General features: G+C 45.5%; 1 pseudogene; it reads left to right on the top strand.

Moving 5' to 3' along the window:
• The first annotated feature begins 23,561 nt into the window (after positions 1-23,561).
• On the top strand, positions 23,562-27,037 carry LOC122037865 (annotated as a pseudogene).
• The last annotated feature ends 342 nt before the right edge of the window (positions 27,038-27,379 follow it).

The following is a 27,379-nucleotide window of genomic DNA, read 5'->3' as shown; positions in this document are numbered from 1 at the left end:
CATTATAGCGCTTTCAGTTAGGGCAGCATTAGATAGGTTGTTGGGGCCCCCCATTAAGGGAGTTAGGAGAGCATTAGAGTCAGTTGGGTCTCAGAGGGGTCCGAATTCCATAAGACCAAAGTAATAAAAAAATTCTAGATCAAAAAACGGAATACGAATCGACTCAAATTAGGAATGAGTGAACCGACGGACCATGAGAAAGTGTAATAAAAAAAATCTTATCCATGTCAGAACTTTTATAAAGTATTCACTTTGCGTGCCCTGATTGACGAGGTCTAAATAGTAATGGCAATTTGGCAATTTCGTTTTTGTTTTGCCAATAATTATGATGTATAGGTGCAAAAATCTTCAAATATTCTGATGTATTTCGGTTTCCTTTTTGTTTTGAAAATCTCTGTTCGAGTTGCATGTGTTAAGCATTACGCTTGATCTTTTCATCTTCAATTGAACTCCTTTTTTCTCATACTCTTGAGCTTTCAAGAAGGGATAGCCGGCCCCGGAGCTAGAAAGTCTATTTCGAGGCAGGTTCCACTGCGAAGCAAATACTTAATAGTAAGTTCGGAGCTCTCTCGATCAAGACATTCATGAAATAAATATTGAGAAGAAAGGGAGATATATTGGTCATAGAATCTTCATTCCCATAAGACCAAAGGGTCAATAGGCAGGTGGTTGAGACCGATTCCTCAGTTGCATCTATCTGGTCGACCACTCTCGAGTGCAATACTTAAGGCGGAGGGCAGAGTAAAAGCTTTATATGGCTTAGTTTCACATCGTTACGGACAAAGAGAAAAGACTTATAGTCTATTGAAGTGGAGGAAATGAAGCGGAACGGCATTCTCCAAGGAGTGTTAGGGGCGTTAGCGTAGGAATTGAGAAAGTAAACTATATAGGCGGGGAGCTACTTTATTATATTATCCGGGCGTTAGCGGCTGGCTGCTCATTCCTTATTTAGTAGGGGTCGGGTCGCCTAGACTAGAATAGGCTCGAAGTCTCTTAGACGGTTCCGGAAGTACTACTATTGATGTTACCGGGGCGCAGCTTGACAACCATATGGAAAGACCCATTAATCATAGAACTAACGGCCCTTAAGGTAAAGCTATGAAAGAAAGTAGTCGCTACGCCCCTATCCTGTATAGTGTCTCTGAATTCCCTTTGGTCAACCCGCAAACCCCTCCTGCCCGAGTACCTCGGCCCTTTGATCCGTCTCATTCATTCTCCAGTATATTAAAGGACTTCCCGTCTTTCTTGTTGCTTTTCTTGTTGAAGGCGTCCCGAACTCTTTGAGTGAGTAGACTCGACCCGTTCTCAAACACCCATGCTAATAGCAAACCCCTCCAACCCCGCGTCTTGCGACCCGCCCTTACCTATTAAAGGCCTCGTACTTAGTTCTATTGGTCGACCCTTATGGACTCATTCGTTCTGGTCTCTCTGCTTCCAGTCGGCTTCTCTCCTGCTAGTTTGGTTGAGGGATTTGGTAGTCGAGATCACCTGACCTATTAAATGCCTATTAGATCTGCATATTCTAGAATCACAGGGCCCTGCTATTCAACCGGTTGAATGAGGCCAACGGGTTGCTAGATGTGTCAGTGTTCTATCATATGCCTTCCCCACTTATTAGTAGGCCTCGACTCGTTCGCAAAAGAAGGGGCGCAGCGATTGAGCATTCATCTACAGTCAATAAGAGCGGGTGTTAACTCAGCTGCCTAATGTCCCGCTTTTTTCTCTCTTAACAACTATAGCCTCGCCTCGGAGCGTACAACTCTCTATTCATTAAGGCTAACCGCGAACTCTGCCCCTCCCTATTAGATAGAAGCTCTCCCGCCCTTACTGAAAGAAGAGCAGCCAGCCCCAACAACTAACTCTTCCGCTACCGTAGTGCGCCCCTACTTATTAAGGGTACTTATTTCAATGCGACCCCAATAAGGGATTTGAAATCGTTGTCCCAGATAATACACGTCTTTCGTAGTTTCTTCTTCGTTATTCAAACTGTTACGGGATGAGAGAAGACTCAACCAATTAGAACTATTACTATATAGAACTATAGTTACCAATAGTTGGGCCTAGTAACCTCTCATATCCTTAATATGTCTAACGATTCGTAATGCCGCTTGTAAACCATAGGATCTCAACGGGTTCACTCAAGATTACATACAGCTAATAAATGAGGCCTTTCACTTATCATCTGGTCTCAATAGCCTTTCTATCATGAACTCTATCAAGCCTATTAGGAATTTAGTACCCTTGAGCCTTACTACCAACCTCTTCTTGTTTTGACTAACTAGATTAGATTCGATTCGAACGGCTTATTCACCGCCCTTGAATACAATTGTACAACAAGGACTGCTAGAATGCCTCTAACGTATAGAGACCTAAAGGAGCAATAAGACTATTCTATCAAGGGCCTTTATTAGTAGGGGCGATTGATATAAAGAATCTGTAGCACATATCATATCCGAATACTAATATAGGATTTTGTTAGCCTAGAAGATATTTAGCTCATTTAATCTCATAGTGAGATCTTCAATTCTCTTCGACCTCATCATATACATGTGATACAATCTTGTGTTCCATCAACATGAACACAACCAACGAATGAAACGCTAAGGCCCCTCTCGAATCCTTTAGTTTCGCGTCTTGCGACCCTTGTACAACTGTACCCAACGATCACCTACGCCCTTCTTTTTGATGGCCTACTAGAATGTACCAATCTCGACCTAACCGCAAATAAGCACGGACCCCTTCATGACCATTATTGCTTATCATATCATTGATGTGCACCTAAGCGGACCTATGATAATAGATTTGACCCATATCTATTCATTCTGCTTAACCCCCGGAATATCATATCTAACAGCAATGCATCCTGCTTCTTTCTTTTCATCAGTCAAACCTCATCTCTGCGACCCTTTCTTTTTGACTTTCTAGTCGCTAAGCTAACTCCTATCGCCCTATCCTATATTAATTAAGCGATCCTAACCCCATAGTTAGAATGGTGCAATCTCCCCTACTATATGAAATGAAGCGATCCTAACCCCCCATAATGAGAATGTATAATGGCTAATGGCACCCAACTTATGACTTATTGTTAGGGGAAATTGATCCATCCATAGAAATAGAATATAGTCAACCGGAAGCATTCTTTTTTGATTGATTGAATACCAGTATCGGATCTTATATATCAATACCACAAAGGAGGCGAGCTATAATATGACAATGGTGTCCTAATTCATCTAGTTTCTGCATGAGTCTCATCTTATGAGGGCGCGAAAAGAGTTGAAACGGCCGCATTATGACGCTTTCAATTATTATTTTGATGTTAGTCCTTTTCTCCTATCTTGAAGAGTGTGCTAACGCTGATTGCACCAAAGGTTCCGGATCAACTAGTTTCTTTCTGCTACGCCCTTACGCTCTCAAAGCATTAGCAGGCTGGGTAGATCTATCATTCATTCCTTTGGCCATCTTACACATAATACTGAGAAAAGGTTCTCTCTCTTCTCGACACCATTATATTATCATTTCTTAATTGCCAATTCCCTAGAAGTGTTTGAAATTGATGCCAGTGATTCTAAGGATCCTTTAAAAGAAGAACTTTCCGGTCTTGTAACATTCATTGACCCGGTATAATTCAATCAGTCAGATCGTCCGATGGGAATGGTATATATGGTAGTAGCACCTTTTTCCTTTCAAAAGGCTACGACTAGTAAGGCTATGTATGCTTGGTGAATAAAGTGAGCGCATGCTGAGGCTTTCGCTTCTTTTCTTAGTAGGTACTACGAGAGTCATCCTAGGTCTTTTATTGCTAACCCTTTCAGAAATGATTCGAACTTCTTTCTGCAAATACATACCTGTATAGTCTTCTAAGGGGGTGTATTCTACAGCTTGATCCTTTACATAACTAAGAAGGGCGTAGCAAAGTTGTCAATATCAGCAGGGCCTTGCAAAGTCAAGCTAGATTATAGCATTCCTTTGGACTGAATATGTGCTCATATGCTGCGCCCTCATAGATACTGATCTCTGTCTTACCATAGATCAATGGCATAAAGAACTTTATTCTAAGCGTTCCCCCCGCCCCTACTAGTTGTGTCCTCAATATTAGTCTGAGCGTCCTCAATATTAGTCTTATGGTTCCATACGGAATCTATGAGCTACGCCCTTATTGAAGCCCCTACTAAATAAAGCTCGTCGCGTCCCCTATGAAAACCTATGTTAGCCTTCGACTTTCTACTTTAGAGTAATAAAGTCAAAGACCTTCGCTAACGCTAACTTATTGGCCCTTACTTATTAAAGCCTATTAAAGGACGTATTTAATGCTTGCGGCCCTCTCTATTCCAATAGAAACAAGGTTATACACCACACCATAGCTATTGTACTCGAAACAAGGGCGTAGCGAAAATACAACCTCTATTGTACTCGAAACAAGGGCGGAGCATACACCACGCACTCTATGACTAGTGGCTTTGCTACTTGAATAAATGACATCAAATAAGAAATGAGAAATACACCCAGACCTCTATGACTAGTGGCTTTGCTACTTGAATAAATACACCACGTTGGTAGACAGAATGGAAGACTAATCGATACCTCAGTTGGTCTGGAATGATGATAGAACCTTCCTGGTAATACCTATAGCGGATGCAAGAGAACCTTTCGCGGAATGCATATAATATAATAACCTCAGTAGGGGCGTAGCGCGAACGGGGGTCGCAAGAGAAGAAGAAAGAAAAGGGACGCATTTGAGTAAGCCTCTGATTAATAAGTCGGGGGGAGAGGCGGGAGAGCTGAAGTAGAAATAGCTGTTCCGCTCCTTACTTATCTGATCAAGCTTTCTAATGCGCCCCTGATTTGACTTCCTCACTTCATTCATTCGGCTAAAGCCTATTTATTGCTTTCTTTCCCTTTTCCCTTTACCCGCTCTTCTCTCCCAACTGGAATGACTCCCCATATTATTCGCTAACGCCCCTTCCCTTCGTTTCTTCTCAGCTCTTCGCCCCACAGCAACAGTCGTAAATGGCTCAACGGCCATTTACTCTTACCTTATCAATATTAGTCGAGCATATCTAAATCTACAATCCCCCTTCCCTTCGTTCAGCTCTTCGCCCCTCGCCCTTCGGGCGAGCTCAATCGGTTGATTCCCAAAAGTAATGATGGTATTGCGCTGCCTCAATACTGCTATTCTTTTAGTCGCCCCTCTCGCATACGCTCGAGCTCTATCAGGGGATACCCTCTCCTTTACAGTCGAGCTCTATCTTAGTCTACAATCCCCCTTCCCTGTCGTTCAGCTCTTCGCCCCTCGCCCTTCGGGCGAGCTCAATCGGTTGATTCCCAAAAGTAATGATGGTATTGCGCTGCCTCAATACTCTTGTAGTCGGCCCTCTCCTTATCAGTCGAGTTCTATCCTTTCGTCTACAATCGACCTATCGGTCGCTGGCTCTATTCTCCTTTTGTCGCCCAAAGCAACAGTCGTAAATGGCTTTAGGCCATTTACTCTTACCTTATCAGTCGAGTTCTATCCTTTCGTCTACAATCGACCTATCGGTCGCTGGCTATATTCTCCTTTTGTCGCCCAAAGCAACACCCAAAAAACCATCAGCAGTATTTGTTGGCTTTAGGCCATTTACTCTTACCTTATCAGTCGAGTTCTATCCTTTCGGATACCCTGCCCTTACTTGAACTTTCAAACCGAGCCATCGTCAGATGCCCTAACTAGAAAACGATCCCGTCGAGTATTTTCCTCGGCCCTCGGATTCTGAAACAAAGAAAAGAAGAGACTCGTTCTCGTTGTTCCGGAGATAAGTTGTACTCGTCTCTTGCTTTGTGTGGTTGTTGCCGACAAAATACTGCTGATGGCCATTTGACTTAGCCCTTCCTTTCTCTCTTTACTGGAACGAATTTCATTCTCTTGAACCCTTCCCAAGGATGGTACGAATGATCCGGGCTATAGGGGACTTCGTCCCTCTTTCCATTCACGACTGCAGCTTCAGTCTCTCTTTCCATAGGGTCCGAACGAACCTCTTAATATAATTCCCTTACGAACCGTGACAAAGGCCCAATGTGCTTGATAATCTTCCTTTTATCTTAAATATCAAGCGTGTAGCGGGCTCTGACTCATCCTCGACGGACAAAGTGTTCGAGTTTGATCTTGATTCTGACGTTTTCCTATCAGTTCTCTTCCGGGATTTCGCACATACCTACCTATGGTCCCTCTTCCATAGTGAGTCCCAGATCCGGTCTATTAGATAGAAAGGATCCGAAGGTACCTTAAGTACGAATAGGAGGATAGAGAGAGAGCCCGAGTGGGACCGAAGATCGGACTAGATCAGCACCATGAGTGCTTTTTTCCAGTCGAAGAGCTTTGGCGGGCATTTTCTTTCCCAACCACTCTGCTTGGAATATGCTTCGCTTCGGAAGCAGGGGCAAGGTTTGAAATTCATTCCATCGTCATATATAGTTTCATAAGCACAGTTCACGGGCTGCTCTCACCTTACGTTTGGCATTGGATGAGAAGTTGCTCACGATGGATAGGCTGAAAAGCAGGGAGATGGCCTTACCGAGTCGATCCCCGCTCTGCCAGTCATTTGAGGAAACTAGCACCCTTTTGTACCATTGCCTTAATCCCATGGAAAAGAACACACTCCTTTTATGCGGATTCACCATGCGCAGCCATATAGGTTTAATGGTCTCACAATCCTTAAGAGCAAGAGCATGCATAATAGTTTTCTCAGCTTTCTTGCATCTTGGACAGGTGTTAACATCTGTCATATGCCTTCGTTTCCGCTGCTCATTTGTTAATTGAAAAAACCCCGCCAGCAACCACTTGAAAATCTACTCTTCACTCGTGGTACAGGGGGAGCAATCACTAAACTATTTTATATTGCAAGGGATAAATAGCTAAAGTTATATATATTGGTATTTTAAGGTTAGGAGAAACGGAAGAAATCGTAACCTCCCGCTTACCTAATATAAAGTATAAGATCCCTTTACCTAGTTTGCAGGAAGAAGATGGAATTGAACTTACTAAAAACAAAATGGGTTACTGGATTTACGTTTATAACTTGATTTTTACAAAGCCTATTGCTTGCTCACTTATTTGTCTATCCCAACGCTTGCTAGAACTGCTGATATACCTTTTGCCTTTGCCTAAGATCCCATACCTACTTGACTAAGGGATTAGCTTTTCAACTAACTTGCCCGGGGCATACTGCCTACCCTTTATCCTTTCCCCTGATGGCTTGATCACTTGATCTGTAACAGGCTAACTCTAAGGTCAGGCAAGCTTGCCACGTATCTTTCCCTTTTTTATCATAACCCCCCAAGGATAAAACCTATTGCCGACTAGGGAAGCAAGCACATCCTATAGAAAGTAGTAAAGGAACCAAAGATATTAATATAATTATATATAGGACCCCTTGCCTCTAAAAGAAAAGGTACGTAGCGGGAACTACCAATGGCTGCAAAGAGAAAGCAAGCAGTTAACTAGTAGTAGATATTGGAATGGAAGGCTAGTATACTTGATAGGAGAGGGCAACTCTCACGGGATGAGCTTACCTTTTAAAAGGACCTAGATCTCACACTGGAGAAAAGAAACTCCTAAAGGCTGACGGGAATGGATTCGATCACCACAGGAATAATGTAAATAGGTGGCCTTATGACTGAAACTAGATAGCTAACAAAAGGAATGGAAGCACTTTTACCACAAGCAATTGAAGAGAAGTCCACCTGAAGGTGCAGAGGGACCTGGATAAACGTTAACTGGGGAGGCCTCTGTCTTACACTCCAAATCAGCTGGTCCAACGCTTAGATCTTCTAAAGTTCTTTCATGCAGTTCTTTCTTTGCCCCTCGATTCACCTTTGTTGCTAGAGATAGCCGGTTTGGCAAAGCCGGATGCCGCGACAAAAAATCCAGTTGGAGTCTACCGTAGAGCAACTACAAAGCAAATGAAACTGATTCAACAACAGCCATTCTTCTTTGAACTTCACCCAAGAGACCGACCGCTTGCTCTTAAAGGAGTATGCACTGGGCCCACGCTTTCTCGAAGCCAATCCCGCACTTGATATTGATAGGCTAGCCCAGTTTCACCCTCCTTCTACTATTGATTCAGGTGCGAAAAAGAAAAAAGCTTATTCTCGAACTTCCCCTTCTTCCTCAAAGCACTTTGACTCTTTAAGAACGGGAGTGACAGTGGTCGAAGCGTCTGATACCAGACGGGGTAGAAGGTTCTGTTCCTATGGGATCAGATCTGGCAGGAAAAGCAAATATGATACCATATATTCCGACTACAGGAAAGAGAGCACCGGATAAGTCCCAAAGACTAGCACTGGATTCAATTCCTCCAGGAGTGTGAAGTTGTTTTCCTTTGGTCAGATGTGGGCATGAAAAGATTCGTTTCAGCGGTTGGCATGGATGGAGCTTTTAAGCCACTCGAGATAGGCACTGTGTTTAGGATTTTTCTGCTGTAGTTGGCTTAGAGGAAGGGAGACTCCCCCGGTTAGAAGAAAGCTCTCGATTGGCTGATCTGGAACTACTACCACGTGCTTTGCCTCTCCACTTTGATTGCTAGCTTGAAAACATCATTCTAAATCCAATAGGGGGCTGCCAATTGAAGCACATTACTGATTTCAAGACGTAGCCCACCAATGTCACGAGCAAGAATCTGTTCTTCTGGCTCCATGATATCACAACGCATCATCTTATGATCAAATTCAGCCGTGTACTCCTAGACTAGCAACTCCAGAGAGGGAGTCAGAGACTGAACTTCCTCAATAGAACAGTTGACTTATCTCTACGACAAGCCTCCTAAGGAGTGGCTACTTTAACTGGTGTATTTCCACGTATACTATCAACAATGAAATCTCAACAACCATAGCCTGCCCAGGATCTAAGCTAGATTCCACTACCAACTCCAACTAGCATTCCTTGATCCGATCTCTCCAAAAAGTGACTCAAACTCATTTCAAATCGCAAGCAGGGACCAAGCAAGGTAGATAGACCCGGGACGAAGTTTATGTGCTCGGAGCTTCAAAATGGAGGGCACAGCTGTTGGTTATGATTTCGATCCCGCACTTTTGGCTTTCTCTTTTTTTATACCGCTTCTGCCTCTCTGAACTGCTTTAAAGCAGTCAAGGCCTCAGACCCAAACCCCTGGCTATTCTCTTTACCGCCTCTCCCTAAAGGTCGGGTGGTTTCCACGTCGTCCGTCCTACTAATACCCGAACCCTTAGACAGGAGCTTCACTCCAAGACTCGGGAGCTGAAAAAGTGCCCATTGAAATTGCTTTATAGAAGAATGCGCTTTTGCCCCCTTCTGTCCTCGGAGAGTTGCTTCGTTGTCCGGAAACCCCTTATCCCACGAAAAGTCGCTACTCTAATTCCGGATCCGGCATAGTCTTTCTTATCTGTGAGGACAATTCCCCTAATATAGAACTCTGACTCTTGTTCCCCAGGATCTGTAATGCTTACTGTCCTTACCAAGACCTACTCTCTAATCAGTCGAGCTTCAAGACCTTCTCTTTAACCGGTAATGCCAAGTCGTTCGTCTGTATAATCTTGATTTTTGCCCATGCAAGTCTCTAATAGGAGAAGTGGATGAATCCTTCTTTATGGAGGCTGACCCAGGAGCTGTACAATCAATCAGCACGAGAAAAGGAGTAGAAACTGGGTCTTCAAAAGCCCTCGAAGATCTGTCTGAGGCAGCGGGAAGAGTTCCCAAGCGGGTCAAAGTCTGCTGTTGAATGGCTGATTGAAGAGCCAGCTCTATCTAAATGATTCATTCCCCCGGGAAAGTCAATAATAGCAACTGTGAGGGCAAGTCCAACATATGAACTCGAAGCAGCAAGAAGTTGCGAGGAAGGGGCACTAATCTCATTCATGGGCAGAAGTTCCTTGTCCTATTCCTTTACTAGGCGATCTGAACGGATTCACTATAACAAGACATTCTTCTTCACGTCGCAAAGACCGGATTTGTCCAATCCCTAATCCCTAACCTCACAGCTGAGTCAACAGCACCGGTTTCCGACATTCAACTGAATAAAATAGCAAAGATAGAAACGAGTAGAGAATGCGCAGTTAGAGTTAAGAGGGTTTAGACTTGCCCCTCTTACATAATTATGTCCGGGAAGAATTCACTGCTTTCTAAGCTTTTGTCGGAAGAAGCACTTTTCTAGAATCTGCCTTACCGGATGACATTCCTGCTTTACTGTATTGCTAGCAATAGAATAGCATATGAATGCTTTTTGTCTGAGTTTTTTTATTTGTACTAACAAGATTATAGAAAAGGTCTTTGAAACGAAGGGCTTGTTCTCGACTTGAATGTCCTCTTTGCTTTGGAAGGTAGTCAAAACAGATAGAAAGAGTAAGCTGCAACGAACAGGTTGCACGAAGAAGCCGTTTTTCGGTTGCAACAATTATCCGATCAATATTCACACCCATTTACAGAAAGAGCTGTAGGAATTCAATAGTATACAAGCCCGCCCGCGAAGTTTTAAGAATCTCTGTTGCCGTATCCGATGATGCTAGCGCAGTCAGAAGAATGGGCCAAGTGGGAATGGATTCGTTTCAGTTTCCGAAGTCACTTTAGTGGTAAATCCTGCCACCTCAGACTCCTAAAACATGGGAGTACGGTCATAGAACGAGAGACATTCGTCATCGCTTGCACAGATCTGATTAAGCACATGCTAACTCGGCCCTTTCTTAAGGGTAAGGATTGGGAAATGGATTCTTGTTTTGTCATAATTCTCATTCAAATCTTTTCCATAAAAAAAAATGAAATGGGCCTATTTCAAAATCTATTTACCTCTCGACCTAGGCAAGCAGTTTGCTTGCGTAGGTAGTACCACCATGGACAATGTATTACGACGGATCATGCACCTGTCATAGCGCTAAAGCGGGCATGGTACTCGTAGATCCCAACGGCAACCAGGTATGCTTTTTGATTGAAATTCAAATTTCCTTGTACGAAAAATGAAGCTCTTTTGCTAGGTCTCGAACTCGCTATCCGAAGAAAGATTCCTGACTTGGTGAATCTGAGGTCTTTAAAGATTTGTGGATCCAATGGTATTTGCGGAGCAAGACCTAATAGGACTCGGGGATCAACACCAGCCATCTCTAACTGCAGCTTGCCAATTCTTTAGCTCTGGCCTAAAGACAACAGGTTTGCTCTCACTTTTGACTCTCAAGCAGAGAAAGATGCGACAATTCCAGCAGAGACGGGTGCTGATCAAAGAAGGTAATATCTGCCTAACCCTCCTTGAGAAGTTCATGGCAGGAGGGTCAGGCCAGTATTCGACTAGACGGGAACAAAAGCGTCGACTAGAGGGCTCGCTTAATGACTTCATTGACTAAGATTTACCGGGGAGCACTTTTGACGATAGCTATGATAAAAATGTATACCCATAAAAAGACCTCCACATAGACAGAAAGGGCAAGAAAAACAAAAAACAAAAAGGGAAAGTCTAAGGGTACTTGCATGGGTAGGTTTAGCCGGAAATGCACTTACCTATTGGATTACCTACCAAAGCTACTTCAAATAGGCCCTCGGCGAATAAGAAAATGATTGGGCCAGGTCCACCAGCTGTTGATCATCCTGTTGACGGTTAGATTGAGTGCTTTTTTCTTCCTTTATATATTTTTTTCTTAAAGGCATTTCTGAATGAAGCCTTACAGACGAACTATAGAAGGAGACGAAGCCGGAGAAAAAACATTAGAGTAGCACAGGTCCCAAAAGAGAAAGGCTTTCGTCCTTCCGTGAATCAGGTCCCAAAAGAGAAAGGCTTTCGTCCTTCCGTGAATAGTGAATATTATGGGGAACTTTCTTCTATTAATAGTTGTCGATTTACCTGTCTGCGCTAAGGCGATAAGAAAAGGGGCCTTTAGGTATGTGGCAAAAAAAAAGGCAAAGATGTTATGTTAATTGAGTTGGCTCGCCCAGGATTCCCCGGTAGGGCATCCAGGGCATACCAGGTTCTTTTAATTAAGAATCAAAAATGATCTTTTTTGCTACCTTTTGATGGAGTTTTTTTAAAGGACTAAGGGGAATTGTTCATTCTCATTGAAAAGTATTTACTCTATTGAAAGTAGGAGTAAGTCAAGCAATCCCCAACCCAATACTCTATCTCTAAGAGTTCTACCGTAAGTTAGTCTTTTACCATATAGAAAGTTAGGAAGACAGAAGGTAGGTAGCGAGGAAGAAGCCATCCAATCCGATAGCCTGGTCTTTTTCGTAAGGACGATTCCACTGCCTATTCAAGTGAACCTGCCTAAGGTGCGTGCTTCTTGGATTCTTGTCTAGAGAAAGGTACTGTGACATGAACGCCCGGAAAGATCAATGTTTTAATAATTCCCCCTTGCTTTCAGTCAAGTGAGGCACTATGCTTCTAAGCCCTTCGACGACGGATTCCTATTCAACTTATGACGAATGCGATGTCGATGTCGATTGAAGCAAAGTTTTTTTGTTTTGAGATATCCCCAAGGCCTGTGAAACTGTCTCAAATGTATTCTCATTCAAGATACGCTGCGCACCTGTGCTATCAAGAATGAGAAGGAGAAGAGTGAGATGCTAAATAGATTGATATGATACTCGTCCATCCAATCCACCTTATTTCTCTACTTAAGAATCCCCGGCCTACGGTGATCCTCTCCTTCTTTAGCTGCCGGGCGAACTCGACCATGGTTTTTGCTTTGGGGAAGAAAAGTGTTTGATTGGCTTGGACTCAGGAGAGTCAACTCTATGTATGGGGGGACGAGACCAGTATTTCGGATGATTCCATCCTATCATGCTTATTCGGTAATGAGTTAACCTCATCACCCTGATCTTCATCATCACTTATGACAGTGATAGAAAGACATCAAGCTTTTATCATCATTTGAGGCGTCGTTAATGGAATGAACTGCTATTCCTTCCTCTTTGAGACTACCTTCCAATTTGAATTGATATTACGTAGGGAAAACTCATTGAGAGTTACAGGACTTCTTAGAGATTGAATTAACAATTCTCCAACTGAATTCCATCCATCTCTCGAAGCCCTCAAATTATATAAAGTTTAATGGGCACACCCAGAGCTTAAGCTATTCTATACAGGGTGTCTGAATTCCTAGGTAGCTGCATTCACACTTTTGCTTCCAGAATCAGGTACAGAAAGAAGGCTTAAACATTGTTGGAATCGCTTGTAAATTACTGGATTCAACTTGGGTCAGTTTTACTGAAAGTTTGACTTTTGCCCTATAAATATAATATAAAAAAGCAGTACTTTCGGTGGCGATTTTGAGTTACGAAAAGTAGTCTTGAGACTCATTCAAAGAATTAGTGGTTGGCCCCCCAGCTCCCGCTCTGGCTTTGAATCCTTTTCATCTACCTACGCAAGTGTCCCTATTAAACTCTAGAGATCAAAGCTGCCCGACTCAATGCGCGTCATTATCATTCGCTCCTCCTTTCCAAGCTCTGAAATTTAGAGAGGATGCAGGACTGTAACCGGGGCATCCCGAAGAGCCGAGGGATGGCACCTGCACCTCTGGAGGGTCAACTGAAAGATCGGACAACATATATTACTCACTCTATGTTTGTTCATCCGCCAATTTCATTTCCTCCTGCTGGAATGATGTCACTTATGAGAGGCCAGTGACAGGATAGAACTCTCTTTATGATATCCCAAGTGCCCTCACATAATTAATGAATTACGCATATCGATGTACTGTGGGTTGCTGGCCCAGCTCAACGCTATGGTCAAATCCAGGTTGCTGCCTTTATATCTGCCCCACGCCGCTCTGTTCCGCTAAGCGGTAAAGATCTCGCCCGAAAGTGATGTGCTTCAAAATGAAACCTTGCCAGTAGTTCATCAAACTTCCCGAGCTCACGAACAGGTCTCTTGCCCTAAAATTACAATAAATATGGCAAAGGTACCAAACTACTAGATTGGCCCTGTCGGCTCATCAACAACAGGCGCGCTGGGCCGTGAGTCTTTCCATGGGAAAGCGCTAACCCGTATATTCATTCACATAGAAAGGTAGTTTCTTTTCGTGTGAGGTACGAGGCGAAGCTGACGTGGTATCGAGACCCTGTGCTTTAAGCCTAAGCCGCCCTTTCCCCATCAGCAGTATTTTCTTTCTCTTTCTAGAAGTCTTTCGAAAGCGGTATTCCAATATCCTGATCTCTCATCTTCTTTGTCATCCGCCTTCTTATCTTCATCTGAACAGTCGTAGATCCATGATTCTGGAAAGGTCCCGCGCTAGGAGTGTTGCTGAACCAACAAAAGGGGCAGCTGTCAATTTGAAATAGTTCGAATAAGGGCTTCAGCAAGCATGCATGCCCAACTCCTAACTGGCATGGAAAGACAGCGATGGGAGAATAACTGTAGTACTAAGAGGAGATCAGCCTTTAGCAGTGTATATAAACCAGAAGTTGTTCTAGATGCAGACGATCCGACGCGGTACACAAAGCGGTCTTAGCATGAAGGGAGGATGTGGTTTGAGTGAATTTCCAGGTCCAGGCATCTAACTGAACTCGAAGTCTTAAGCAAGTCAAGTTAACCGTCAAGACGTAGGAAGAAGAGTTAGGCATGTCGCATATGCGACATCCGCTAACTCACTAAAATCTCGTAGGCAAGAATCTCTGCTAACAGCGGATATGCGATAGCGCATCTGCGACAGCAGTCCTTTACAGAACTGTAACAGTCTAAGGTCGCTATTCCTGACTAAAGGAAGGAATAGAGTAATAGAGTAAGGCCTTTACCGATCTAATACCTCTATCTATCTGTAACTGTCTTATCTGCCTATCTCTTCCTGTGTGTAGTGCTACTACTCCTAAAGGATCAGATAGCATTCCTTTTTTTGGCTTTCTTTCAAGGATCAGATAGCATTCCTTTTTTTTGGCTTTCTTTCTTGGTCCTCTCACGTCGCGATGCTCGTACCTATCGGTCGATCCGTCACGAAATATAAGTGCATCTCGTCCGAAAATACTGCTGATGGGTATTGTCACACGTCGCTGTCGCTCGTCCCTTCCTTTAGTCACACGTCGCTTTGCTCGTCCCTCATTAAGCTACCCCGCACCAGCACCAGCTTCTAAAGAGAATTTGTGCCTATCTTATCGGACTGAACCGAGTCTGGTCGAACCTCCTCCTCCCTACCCATTTGCAAAGAAGTAGCAAAGCTCAACGAAGCCGCTCAACGAAGCCCGTATAGAGTCTGGTGACGATGAATGAGTTGGATTGGAGTGAAGGTCGAGCTCCTATGAATGCTTCGCTTCCCCGAGTCGGCTTTCCATTCCAAGTAGGCTTCCAGCATAGCTCCACTTTGCTTGCCATTGGATTGGACTAGTATTGGATTAAGCACTCCTCTCCTATAGTTCAGCTGCTTCCCTCGCGTGAGTGTTGAGTCTTCGAGTCGTGCCGGTCGCTCGTGTGTTTGCAAAGAAAAGAATGGATTGCAAGAGAAGCTACTTCTTGCTTTGATTTCGCTTTGCTCAACGAAGCTTGCCGTTTGACTTTGCCGCTCCGGACTCCTACAATGAGCCGGTCATCGCACCCGTCCTTTCACTCTGATCCCCGGGAGAGAGCCCGACTTGAGAACTTCACTTCCGCTCCTTTCTTCAATCTCCACCAGACCAGCTCCTATCTATCTCTACCAGCTCTTCCTTTTCACTGAACTACCAGCTCTTCCTTTTTAACTACTATTGAGAGTTTAGTTTTCACTACCAGCTCAGGCTTTGCTTTTCACTACGGGTAAGAACTACCAACCAGCTCTGCTTTTGAACTACTACTTCTACTTTTCAGTACCTGCTCTACGGAGTCATCCTGACTTTTCTTTCATTTATGAGTACGCAGTGGGCACTGATTAGGCAAGATCTCCACACTACCGCTACTGAAACGACTGGGCAAGATCTCCACACTACCTCGACGGGGACGACTAGATCTCCACACTATCTATCTCCACCTCCACTGGGACACTATCTCTACCTCTACTGGTACGATTGATTGGGCTACCTCGATCTCTACTGATATGCTACTCAAGACCTCTTTCGCGTGATCATTCGATCCCCACTGCTGCTGCTACTAGGCACCTTCCCTCAAGAAGAAGATCCGTGTCGCTCCTCCTCCTCAGTCCCGAGCCGAGGTACGAGTCAATAATTGCAATTCCTATAGAAAGAGGAATCTTTCCCGTGCTTTAGCTATCATTCATTTTTTCACACGCATCCGCTCCTATCCTCTCTCGTCAGCAAAGAACGTCGAGCGCATTGTGTCAGTCCACGACCTTCCCACTTCTTATATTAATTTAAGTTCAAACCTTGAGGAAGAGGAAGAGGCAGACGAGGGCCACGTCCCCGGAACTGAGTTTGATTCCCGAAATACGATAGTGAGCCCAGTCCGTCCCTATCAAGTAGTAGAGGGAAAGAGCTCCTTGGTCTCGCACTCCCGCCTCAATGTCTTCTTTGTTGGCTTTGGTTGGGTTCGCCGACGATGAATGGTCTTGTCCGGAGCTCCTTCCGATCCTTCGCTCTCTAGGTATGGAGACTTCATGCTTGCTTTCCGCTCTGCACCTGAATCGATCTCTATCGCCAGCTATTGATCTTCCGCCGTTCGCACCTCTGACTGATTCAATGAATGCTTAGAATGAGATAGAGACTGAAATGAATGGAAAGCTGGCTCACTTCAGATAATTAGGGAAGATTCTAGGCGGTCCGAAGATTCTTAGTTGCATGCCCGAACCTTCTCGTAGTCGCTGGTCTGAGTTCCTTTTTCTCGATTGCTCCCAGCCTGAGTCCCTTTGCACCGTAGCCTCTTACTAACGCTAAGCTCTCTCAAGCTCCGCCTCTTCCCACCTAGCGCTAAGGCTAAGCTCTCCCCTACCGCTGAGCTCTCTCACTCTCAATAGGAATCTTGCACGGCCTGAGGAACCTACGAACCGAACCATCTCATTGTGATTGCACGGCCGGAGCTCTCTCAATAGGACCTGGACTGAGGAACGAACGAAGAAACTACGCTTAGTTGAACTTGCTCGGCATTGCCAGTTGCTCGGCATTGCCTAATGCCCATGCTTTTCTTGCTAGGCAGTGTCCTATGCTTTTCCAATAGGCTGGCTGGCACGAGTCCCGTAGAACACTTGCTTTACGCTAGGCTGAAACGAGTCCAATAGAACACTTCTTGTTTTTACGCTAGGCTGGAACGAGTCCCATAGAACACTCAGACCATTACTCTCTCTCCCGTAGAGCACTCAGACCATTACTCTCTCGTAGAACAAGACCTTTCTTGACTTGCACACACCTTGGACTCTTATCCCGTTGGAGATCTCCGTTCTAGCCGTTGGAGAAAGTAGCTTCTCCGATCTAGCTCCCGTGCTCCCGAGGCACCACTGAGATTGATTATAACTCACACCGCCCCACCCCGATCAAAAAGCTCACGAAGCCACCTATCACTGAACTGACGAAGCCACCTATCACTGAACTGACGAAGCCACCTATCACTGAACTGACGAAGCCACCTATCACTGAACTAACTGACGAAGCCACCTAGAAAAGAGCTGACGAACTGCCGTCCCCGCTCTGAAGAGAGAGACAAAGGAGCCCATGTCTCACATGAGAGATTGATTGAGAACCGACCGACAGTCCCTACTATCATTCCCACTACACGCCAGGTCGCACTTCAAATCGAGATCCCTTACATGACGATGACGAGCACTCGAATGAGAACCGATACAGCATGGCAGATGACGAGCACTCTCTTGACTCCGAGGCTCCCCATAGATAGCACCTCCTTCCCAGATAACCCGGGAGAAAAGGGATCCCGTACGCGACTCTTCAACCTTCCAGTCGACTCCGCTTAAGCGCACTGACACTTGAATGACTTAGCGCTCCACTCGGACACCGCACTGACTTAGCACTCCACTAGGACAACTGACGACTTAGCGTTCTACTAGGAGTAGGCCCTCCTCTCGTTTCCGCCATCGCTCATAGGTGGGACTCCTCGGCTCCGCATAGCATAGCGACCTCCATCACGCCATTACTGCAATTTCCCCTGTCTCGGTCGTCTTTCCTATGCCGCACCTGCAAGTACTGCACTTCCATCTCGTACTGCCATGAGCACCTTCCTTATACGCTACAAGCCCTCACGAAGCTCTACGAAGATCTGAGTTGACTACTGTTCTAGAGTTGACTTAGAAGAGACAAATGAAGCGACCGCCTTATTTGATGGCAAAGATCGTTTGTTCTAAGTTGGGGACAGCTTCAATTGCGGCGGATTGCTTCAGATGGAGCGCAATCTCTGCATCCTTTCTTTGCAATCCTGACTACCGGCTCCGTTACTTGCACTTGCCCGGCTTGCCCAAGCTCTTCCCAAGCTCATCATCTCATTCACGAGCTGGTCCATCAGTGATTCCCTCTTATAATCACACGAAACGAATGCGAGGTGGCAAGTTCAAGGTTTGATCAAAGCCCAGCAAAGCTCAGTCGAATCCTTATATAAGAGAATAGTTCGGGTGAGTGAGGTGGAGTTCCAGGAGTCAGTCTTCTCCGCTACTATGACCAGCAGGCTCCGGCTCTGAGTTCTTGCCTGCGGAGTCGACCACTAGAGTTCAATTCAAGGAGCGGCATCGGACGGGTGTGGACCTTTTAAGTAAGCATCAGTTCTAGGCGTAGAGGTCTTCTTGCCTATCTTGTTAGGCCTTAGGTATTCTGGTCTGAAGTGTAGCTCCCAGGCTCCGGATACTCATTGGCCAGGTTGAGAGAAGGAGAGAAGGGGGAGAACTCACGGCAGAGAGGCACTGAAGCCAGCGAAGAGTAGCCAGAATCAGAGGAAGCCACAGCGCCCTGCTCTACAATCCAAGGCCAGGGCGGCCAGCAGAAGAAAGAAGGCCCAACCTCCCACACGGCGATCCCAAAGAAAGCCCACGAGTGAGGAGCGGAAGAGTGAACGGTGGAAACGAGTGAGGAGCGAAGGTGCGACGGCATCACTACCCCAATCAAAGTTGCGCGGCGGACGGCATAGGAATCCAAGCTAGCTAGGAGGCAGTCAGTGAACAGTCAAGTAAAGGAGCTCGAGCTCAGTCTTCTGTTTAACTACTTCAGTCTTTTCTTCTATAATGAGTAAGAATGGAGTAGCCTTTGCTTTCGCTAGCTAATCATTGTCTCTTTTCCTTTTCGGTGCTTTTTTTTTGTTTTTTTGGTGCATTTGAATTCTTTGTTCAAACGGATCTGAGGAAGAATTGAAATAGAGCAGCTTGGACCCGGCCAAGGAAGAAAAGAATGATTTGCCGAGCACCCGACCCCTTTTAGGAATGATTTGCCTCTGCTGCAGTCAGCCAATAGAGCACGGACCCGGGGAATAATTGTTTGCACGGACCCGGCCAGTCGCATCTTCTTTCTGCTCTCAGTCGCTGGCAGCGCAATCTCTGCAATTGAAGCAAATCGATGATTGATCTCGGATCCCAGTCAGAGGTAGTAGAGACGAGAAGAAGAGCAGTCCTAGGCCGAGCACCAGTGGGGAGGCCGATGAATGAATCATTCTATTATGAGCATGAGTCCCCGGGTAGAGCTTCCCGCTTCGTCAACAAAGCCGCTTCTTCAGTTCAGTGATTATGAGATTTTGTTTTTGATTTTCTCTTTTCAATTTTTAAAGGAGTTGTGTTGTCAACTAATCTCTGGGAACCCGAAGCTCTCCCTCGCTTGCCTATCTTGCCTATAAGGAATGGAATGAATAGCTCAGGCCTACTTTCTCAATGTTGCGTAAACGAACTAACCAGCGAAAGGAGCCGACTGCTTAGCTTGAGCCTGCCTACCTTACCTTAAAGGAATGGAATTCAGGAGCCGACGAAGGAAGTCTCAACTGGACTGGCAGCACCGACCAAGTCAGAGGTGTGCGATGGGACGGAGCGGGAAGGTACTCAGCTCCGGCAAAGTCAAAGAAGAGAGTTCACCGGTCAGCAGTTTGGAAGAGAACCAGTTATTAGGGAAGAGAACCAGTTAGCCGGTCAGCTGATTCAAGGTGTGATGGAGAGATATAGCTAGGTCAGGCATTGCGTTAGATCAGCCAGGTGAGGTTGACGGAGGATCTTACCTGCCCGCCTATTTTGATCTTCGGATTGCAAAGATTTCGAGGTTTGCAGAGATTTCGCCATTGCTCAACGGAGCCGCTCAACTTTCCCGGTCCCGAGAAGGAGTGCCCTGGCATAGATTCCTACGGTGCTTGCGAGATAGTTGGCAGTGCGAGTGAGAAGGCAGTTGCTATGCGGCTAGGGGCGGAGTCCCCGATCGAAGCCGGGAGAGGAAAGCCTTGTCGGTTTAGGCAGTTCATCCCACGTATAGGTGCGCTCAGTCGAATCAATGGTTCAGGTGCGGGAAGAGATCGACAGTTCGTGAACGGCAGAGAGAGAAATCTTCGGAGCGAGGCGAGTGATGCGGACCCGAAGTCAACCAATTCCCAATTCCATCCCAATTCAGTTCTGTAAGCCTAGCTCTAGTAGCGGTTCAGAAAGAAGCTCAGTTTCTTAAGGTGCTCAGTCTTCACCGAAGCTCAGCCCTTTCATCAGTCGTTAGGGCAGGTTCATCAGTTGATTGGTTAGGGTGGGCCAGGAGTTGAGATTGCTGAGTCGTTCCGGACTTCGTGCTTCGTTGGAAGGCTTCGACCAGCCCGTGAGTAAGACATCATTCGACCAGCTACGGGCCTAGCTTCCGGGTAGGCTCCGGTCGAGTTCATTTCGCTAGTCTTGAATTGAGAAGCTCAGTTCGAGAGCAGCTTAGCAGACAAGAGCTAAGTCCCTAAGTGGCCTGCGTCTGAGTCCCAGGACGGGAGCGAAAAAGGGTGTCCCGGCGAATGAGCATGAGTTCAAGGCCGACCTCACTTCAAAATCAAAGTTCTTGCGGACCGGACCTCTTGAGGGCTCAGAAGGAGTGAAACGGACCGGCTCGCGGACCGGGGTGAAGTTCAGTCGAATCACCATCTAAGAGAAGGTCGATTCAAGAAGGTCAGACTCATCCGAATCAAAGGGTACCCGAGAGCTTGAAGCTATGCGAGGTGCGGTTCCATTGAATGCGAATGCGAAGGCTGGAGAGAGAGTAGCTGGAGCATCTCGACCAAACCACAGTGCATCTGAGCTCCGATCGACCAGCACATCTCAAATCACAGAGTGCATAGGTGCGGGCCCGGCTCCTTTCTTCGCTCCTCGATCGAAAGTCAGAAAGATGAGACAGGCGAGGGCGAACTATTCACTTCTCAGTCTGGCAGAGACCACTCATCCTTTCGAAGACGTCAACCGAGCAAGAAAAACCAGTGAACCAAGCTCTCGCAATCTGAACAGTGAACCAAGCAAGAATCAGAGTGAACCAGACAACTAGACAAGTAAGTGAGGTGCGGAGCGGACAGGTTCTCTTCCAGGTGCGTAGCGGGGCACCGGTATCTTTGATGAAAGAAGTTACGCGAGCGAGTGAAAGAAAAGAAAGAACCATTCCATTCAAGATGGGAAATGGGAAAAGAAGAAAGGTGCGTAGCGAACTCGTCCCAGCTCACCGGTCTGAGGAGCGAGTGAAAAAGGAGCAGACCAGGCTGAGTTCGGGGATTCGGGAGAGAGAAAGGCTAGTCTGGAGTGGAGTCCTCCCCCTAGGAAGTGGTCATGCCTACGAAGCAGCTATGCCGGAGAAGCGCTATAACTAGTCCAGGTCTCTACTCAACGGGTGTGGGTACCGAGGTGCCCGGGAGAGAAAAGAGGGTTCCAAGGCAGCGGCAAATGGCAGAGTCAAGCGCGATCTCTGCAATCCAACAAAACCCAATCAAAGTCAAAGTTGCGCAGCCGAATCCAAAGCATATGGGTTGAGGGCTTGAATAAGGTGCGTAGCGAATCCGAATCAAAGGGCAGAGTCCACGTCCACGGCTGAGAAAGAAGAGTCCAATCCAAGGCAGACAAGAAGTTAACAGGCTCTGAACTATGTGACGCGCGGACTGGATCGTTGGGCGAGAGGACGGGTGCGATGGGGAGGGAAAACGAGAGACCGTCGGCTTGCTCTCCTTGGCGAGACCTTCCTTCCCTCACTTGGGACAGTTGGACTTGCTTCACCGGCTTGGGAACATGGGAAAAGAACCAGCGAGCGGTATTTCGATCCGACTGATGAGCCATTAGCCTACTCGGTGGTGAGGCCGACCCATAGCATAGAGGAAAGAGGAGCGAGTCAAATGAGAACGACCCGGAAGGCATGAAATTCAAGATCGCCAGGGATCCCCACTAGGAAGGAAGAAGAAGAGTCTCACTCTAGGAAGGAAGTGTCTCACTCCCATTCATGACAGGCGGGTTAGAGTCTAATTCAGGGTTCAGAACTACTAAGCTAAGATTGTCTCTCTAGAGCTTGCTCGCCTCATGGTTCAGAACTACTTTAGAAAAAGATCATCAGAGAACCATAGGCGACTCAAGCCGGTCGGGAGCGCATAGACAGATTAGCAGACAGTTCCGAGCTCATTCATGTGACGGTCGAACTTGACTTAGACCATTTGATGACGGTCGAATCCCCTACTGCTTACAGTTGCTTGCCAGCTCTGAGTGATTGTCCTGAGTGGCACTGTGATCGTAGGGGTAGCTATAGTCGAGACAGCAAAGGGGACTGATCGGAAGGAGGGACTCCCACCGAGGTCAAATGGATAAGAGATTACTGTGGAGGGTCACGGGCTTTTTAGGCAATAGGTGCGGATGTCGACTATAAGACCGGGCTTTTTTGTAGGCCAATAGGTGCGGCTGTCGACTAGAATGGCTTCAATCAAGTAAGAGTGCCAGGTATATAGTGGTGGTGCACGAGCGAAGAGTGGAGTTTTTTATAAGGACATAAGCGGATTAGTGTGCGTGGGGTACTAGTTTCGAGGAAGGATATGATTGGTGTCTTGGGTTTGGGTATTTGACTTTTTTCTTTCTTCTTAGTTTAGGTTATGATAGTGGAGGGAAGGAATGTTTTTTCTATGCTATGGTGCAGCAGTTGGCTCGCTCTTGGGCCTATCAATCAGCAGTCGTTCTTTCTCTGCCGCACGTAGCTCTCTCTACCACATTCCGCGATGAATGCGGCGGAGAAGAAAGATTCGATCAGGGAATGATTTTCGTCGATATGAGATTTTGAGGAGCTGAGTTGAGCTCGAACCCGGATCGGCCTATGTCTATCGGAATGTCTCTCCAGTACGTGGAATGATGGAAGCCTATCTTTAGGAAGCCAATGGTCTCATTATATTATAAGTATAGATAGAGACGCCAGATAAGTCCGAGCAGTTGAGGAATGTTCTTTCCGGTCAAAGAAAGCCCCTACGATTCATTTCCTCATATGTCCCGGACCGGACAATCAATCTAAGGTAAGATCAACTTGTCCGTCACGGCTCATCTCATATAGACTTCTTTATTGGGCCTGGGCAGTGAATCCGACCCAGATCAGATATCCGCGAGCGAACGTCGACGCGGAATGAGAGCTCGATTGACAAGCACAGGTATGAATGCTAGTCGGAGGCCTCGAAGACCAGCCCTCCCGACGCCTACCACCGCCTCTTATCTGATCCTCCCGACTTCCTCCCCGCCTCTTTCTTTACCGACAAAAGCCCGTATTCAGAATAGAATAATCTATTTTCTTAAGATTAAGCCTGTGTGGTCAAAAACGTATCTTGTCTTTATCACGAATCATTTTCCTTGGCTTGTTCTTTTGCTCTTGCATTTTCTTTCTTCCTTATATAAGAAATCAGATGTTCAGGTGGTATGCTATAGGTATTTGCTTGTTATCACTCGACCCTGTCATCATTTGATCCGGAAGAAGATTGGAAATGGATAGAGATTTTGGATTCTCACTGGAGACTGGGAATAGATGGACTTTCCATAGGACCCATTTTCGTGACAGGATTTATCACCAGTTTCGCGACTTAAGCAGCTTGGCCAAATTCACTATTGTTCTATTTCCTCATGCTAGCAATGTACAGCGGTCAAATAGGACCATTTGATTATCGATACCTTTTCCCTTTTTTTAATGATGTGGGAGTTAGAATTCATTCCTCTTTATTCACTTTGATCCAGGAAAGAAACGTCTCTACTCGGCGACGGGGCTCTCTTTGTCTGAGTTCTGGGTATGGCTTTATATGGTTCTCATGAACCTACATTCGATTTAGGAAAATTAGCTAATCAATCATATCCGGAAAGAATATATGATTTTGGATTCCTTATTGCTTATGCCGTCAAATTGCCGATTATACCTCTACATACTTGGTTACCCGAGACCCATGGAGAAGCACATTACAGTACATGTATGCTTCTAGCTGGAATCTTATTCAAAATGTGACTTATTCGAATCAATATGCAATTCTTATCCCACGCTCATTCCATATTTTCTCCCTGGTTGGTAATAGTAGGAACTATTCAAATAATCTATGCGGCTTCGACCTCTCTCGGTCAACGGAATCGGAAAAAGAGAATAGCCCATTCTTCTCTATCTCACATGGGTTTGACAATTATAGGAATTGGTTGGAATCGGGCTCAATGGTGCAAAGACTCTCTCATGGTGCTGCACTTTCGGAACGACTTGTGGTCTTCTTTATTGTTTTTGTTGTTGTTGTTTTTATTGTTCTTTTTCGCACCAGCAAGACAATGAAAGTGAAGAGTGCATCCGCCGATAAGGAGATTGCTTACTTCCTCCCTTCCTATATTGGAACCCGTAGGTCGGAAGGAAGACTCCTACATTCAAGGCAAGGAACTGATCTTTGTAGCGGAACGGAACTTGATCGCTAGAAGGAGTGCGTACTTCATACTCAAAGAAAGTGGTGACCAAAAGAGAGGTGCGGAGCCGGGACGGCCACTACGAACTCATCTTTCTTCTTTATAATAATCATACGCGGAGCTGAAGCAGACCCATCACCCATCAGCAGTATTTTGTGAATGGAAAGAGTTCATAGAGTGAGTAGCGGTTGAGAGAGAAGATCGTACAGTACAGTGAGAATAGGCTCGACAGAATAGAATTGACTCGAGAGAGAAAAGAAGACTGAATAAAAGCAAAGTGCTACTAAAGAATATATTGATATTATAATAAGTGAATATATTGATATTATAATCAGAACTGTCTCTAGAGAGACTCGAGCTACTCCGTTTGCTCTGCTGCCGGTAATAAGGAGTTAGCACTAAAAAGAAGACACAACAACACACTAAATAAAGACATCAATAAAGACAATCAAATTCCAAGTGCGACTATTGAATATCTTGATTATATAATGAGAACCAAAGACAATTTACACACAATAAATACATAAATGCACATCTTAATAAGACAAGACGTGAGAGAGAGTGATAACGACACGCTCGAGCTTCAGGTACGTAATCTGACACAGAATAAAGAAAAAAAAGAAACACTATTTACCAGAATGCACTTGCACTAATCGGATAAGAAGTCAGATGCGAGAGAGTGATCAAAAGACCTGATAGTAGCACTTCAAAAAAAGACACTATATAAAGACAATCAACACTCTAACGCACTTCTATAATAAGACAAGACGTGAGAGGTCACACTTTCTACTCTCATGCGCATCTATTGCGAGTTAGCTGTCCTGGGCGCTAGGAGGATCATACAGAAGGAAGGTGCGAGTGATAACGACGCGAGCTTGCGCTTAATATAATTTAATATTCCAAGTGCTCCAGATAGGGTCTATAGTATGGGGAGGGGAAGAGAAGCAATTGTTGCAAACCAGGTCACTGGAAATCTCTTCTTTGAAGAGTCTCTCATTTTCGCCCTTCCAACTCCAACTTCTTGCTCTAAGGAGTCAGAGATTCATTTCATATTCCTTGCTGGTTTCACTTTGAGTACTGGCATTAGATATGCCTCAGGCGGGCACAAGTTTCCTCCAATGGACTCTGGGAGAGACCTAGGATCTTATATAGAGCTGTTTTTTGATTAGATATAGCTGGCTTTCAAAGGAAAGAGCACTCATATTAACCGCGAAATTCATGTCTCAGATATCGGCTTTCAAATGGGAAGAAAGCTACTCGGAGAAAGAACCTACCCATATCATGAATCATATATGGCTTTAGGGACCTAGACTATACAGATAGCATATCTATTTCATATAGAGGTTGATAAAGTGTTCTTCCGGTTCAAACGAACCATAGCATAAAGCAAGCCACTGACTCTTTTCTATTCTACAGTAAGGCAGTACTCTGACCCCCCGCCCGCTTCCTATAGTTCAAATACCTTTCATATACCTTCAGTGAAATATGATTCTCCTGCTTTGCCTTCATAGACCCGAGATCTTGGCTAGCGCATGAGGACAGATAGGCTCAAGAGAGGTGAGCCGATTCTGCACTCCCGTCTGGGCGAAAGGAATGCTTACCGATCTATATCGCCTGGTCACGAGCGAAGGAAAAGAAAGAGACTGAGAGCATACGTCTTCTTTGCTGGAATCAAAGATCAGAGCGGGTGATGCTTGCTGCAGGCGCTTGCAATGATGTGGATCGCTTTCCAATTTACACTTTTCGGTTATTTAAAATGGAGCTGTGAAGGGCCGAGGGAGATATAAACTATAAAGACTCTAATAGCACGTCATAAAGACAAGAAAGACATGAATGCACTTCCCCTTAAGTCAGATGCGATAGAGTGAGTGCGAAAGAGACAAGACAATCAGACTACTAAGCACTAATTAATAAGACAAGACGTAAGAGTGAGAATGATCATCTTTATATATTATATAGTCGCACCTTGCTTTCACTACTTCACGGACCCGGCTTCCTTACTTCGCCCCGGAGAGTTGCATGCTCAAATGTGATCAATTGCTCTTGTACATCCAAAGCGGATTCCCGTCCCAAAGCACTTCACTTATCGGAGGTGAGACCGACTCTTCTCTTTGCCTTTACTGCGCCCTATGCCGATTCCCACTTTCACTCTTTTGCCACGACACTTCCTAGGGATAGTAAGCTCTTCCCCATGGGCTTAGCCGCCCTTCCGCAGTGGAAGATTCCAGTCGCTCAGTTCTTCATTCCTTTGGATATTGGAAATCAGATCTATCAAGAGTTGCCGAAAGAAAGCATGGGCTTCTTCTTTCAGGGATTCTTCCTTGAATCGGTGGGGCTGTGAACTGACAACCGAAAGGCACCAAGCTTAGCTCACTCCAGAGAGTACGATGTTTTGCTTGATTCGTCTTAGTTGCAAAGTGAGGATGTGGCCACCTCCAACATCGCAGGCAGGCAGGAAGAAAATGGTACCATTGAGCAGCCAGCAAAGAATAGTTGAAAGAAGCTCGTGTGGTGCATTCCCTAGAGGGGAAGGTTCACTCATCATCACCAGTTCGTCTACTATGCAATTTGTGCTTGATCAGAGCTCGCCCAAAATACTGCTGATGTAAAATATTTGTGCCATAAACTCTACTAGAGTAGCCCTAGACCAAAACCCATCAGCAGTATTTTCAATTAACTTATA

Source organism: Zingiber officinale, unplaced genomic scaffold, assembly GCF_018446385.1.
Source record: "Zingiber officinale cultivar Zhangliang unplaced genomic scaffold, Zo_v1.1 ctg99, whole genome shotgun sequence".
Taxonomy (NCBI): Eukaryota; Viridiplantae; Streptophyta; class Magnoliopsida; order Zingiberales; family Zingiberaceae; genus Zingiber; species Zingiber officinale.
This window is presented reverse-complemented; position numbering and strand designations above follow the sequence as displayed.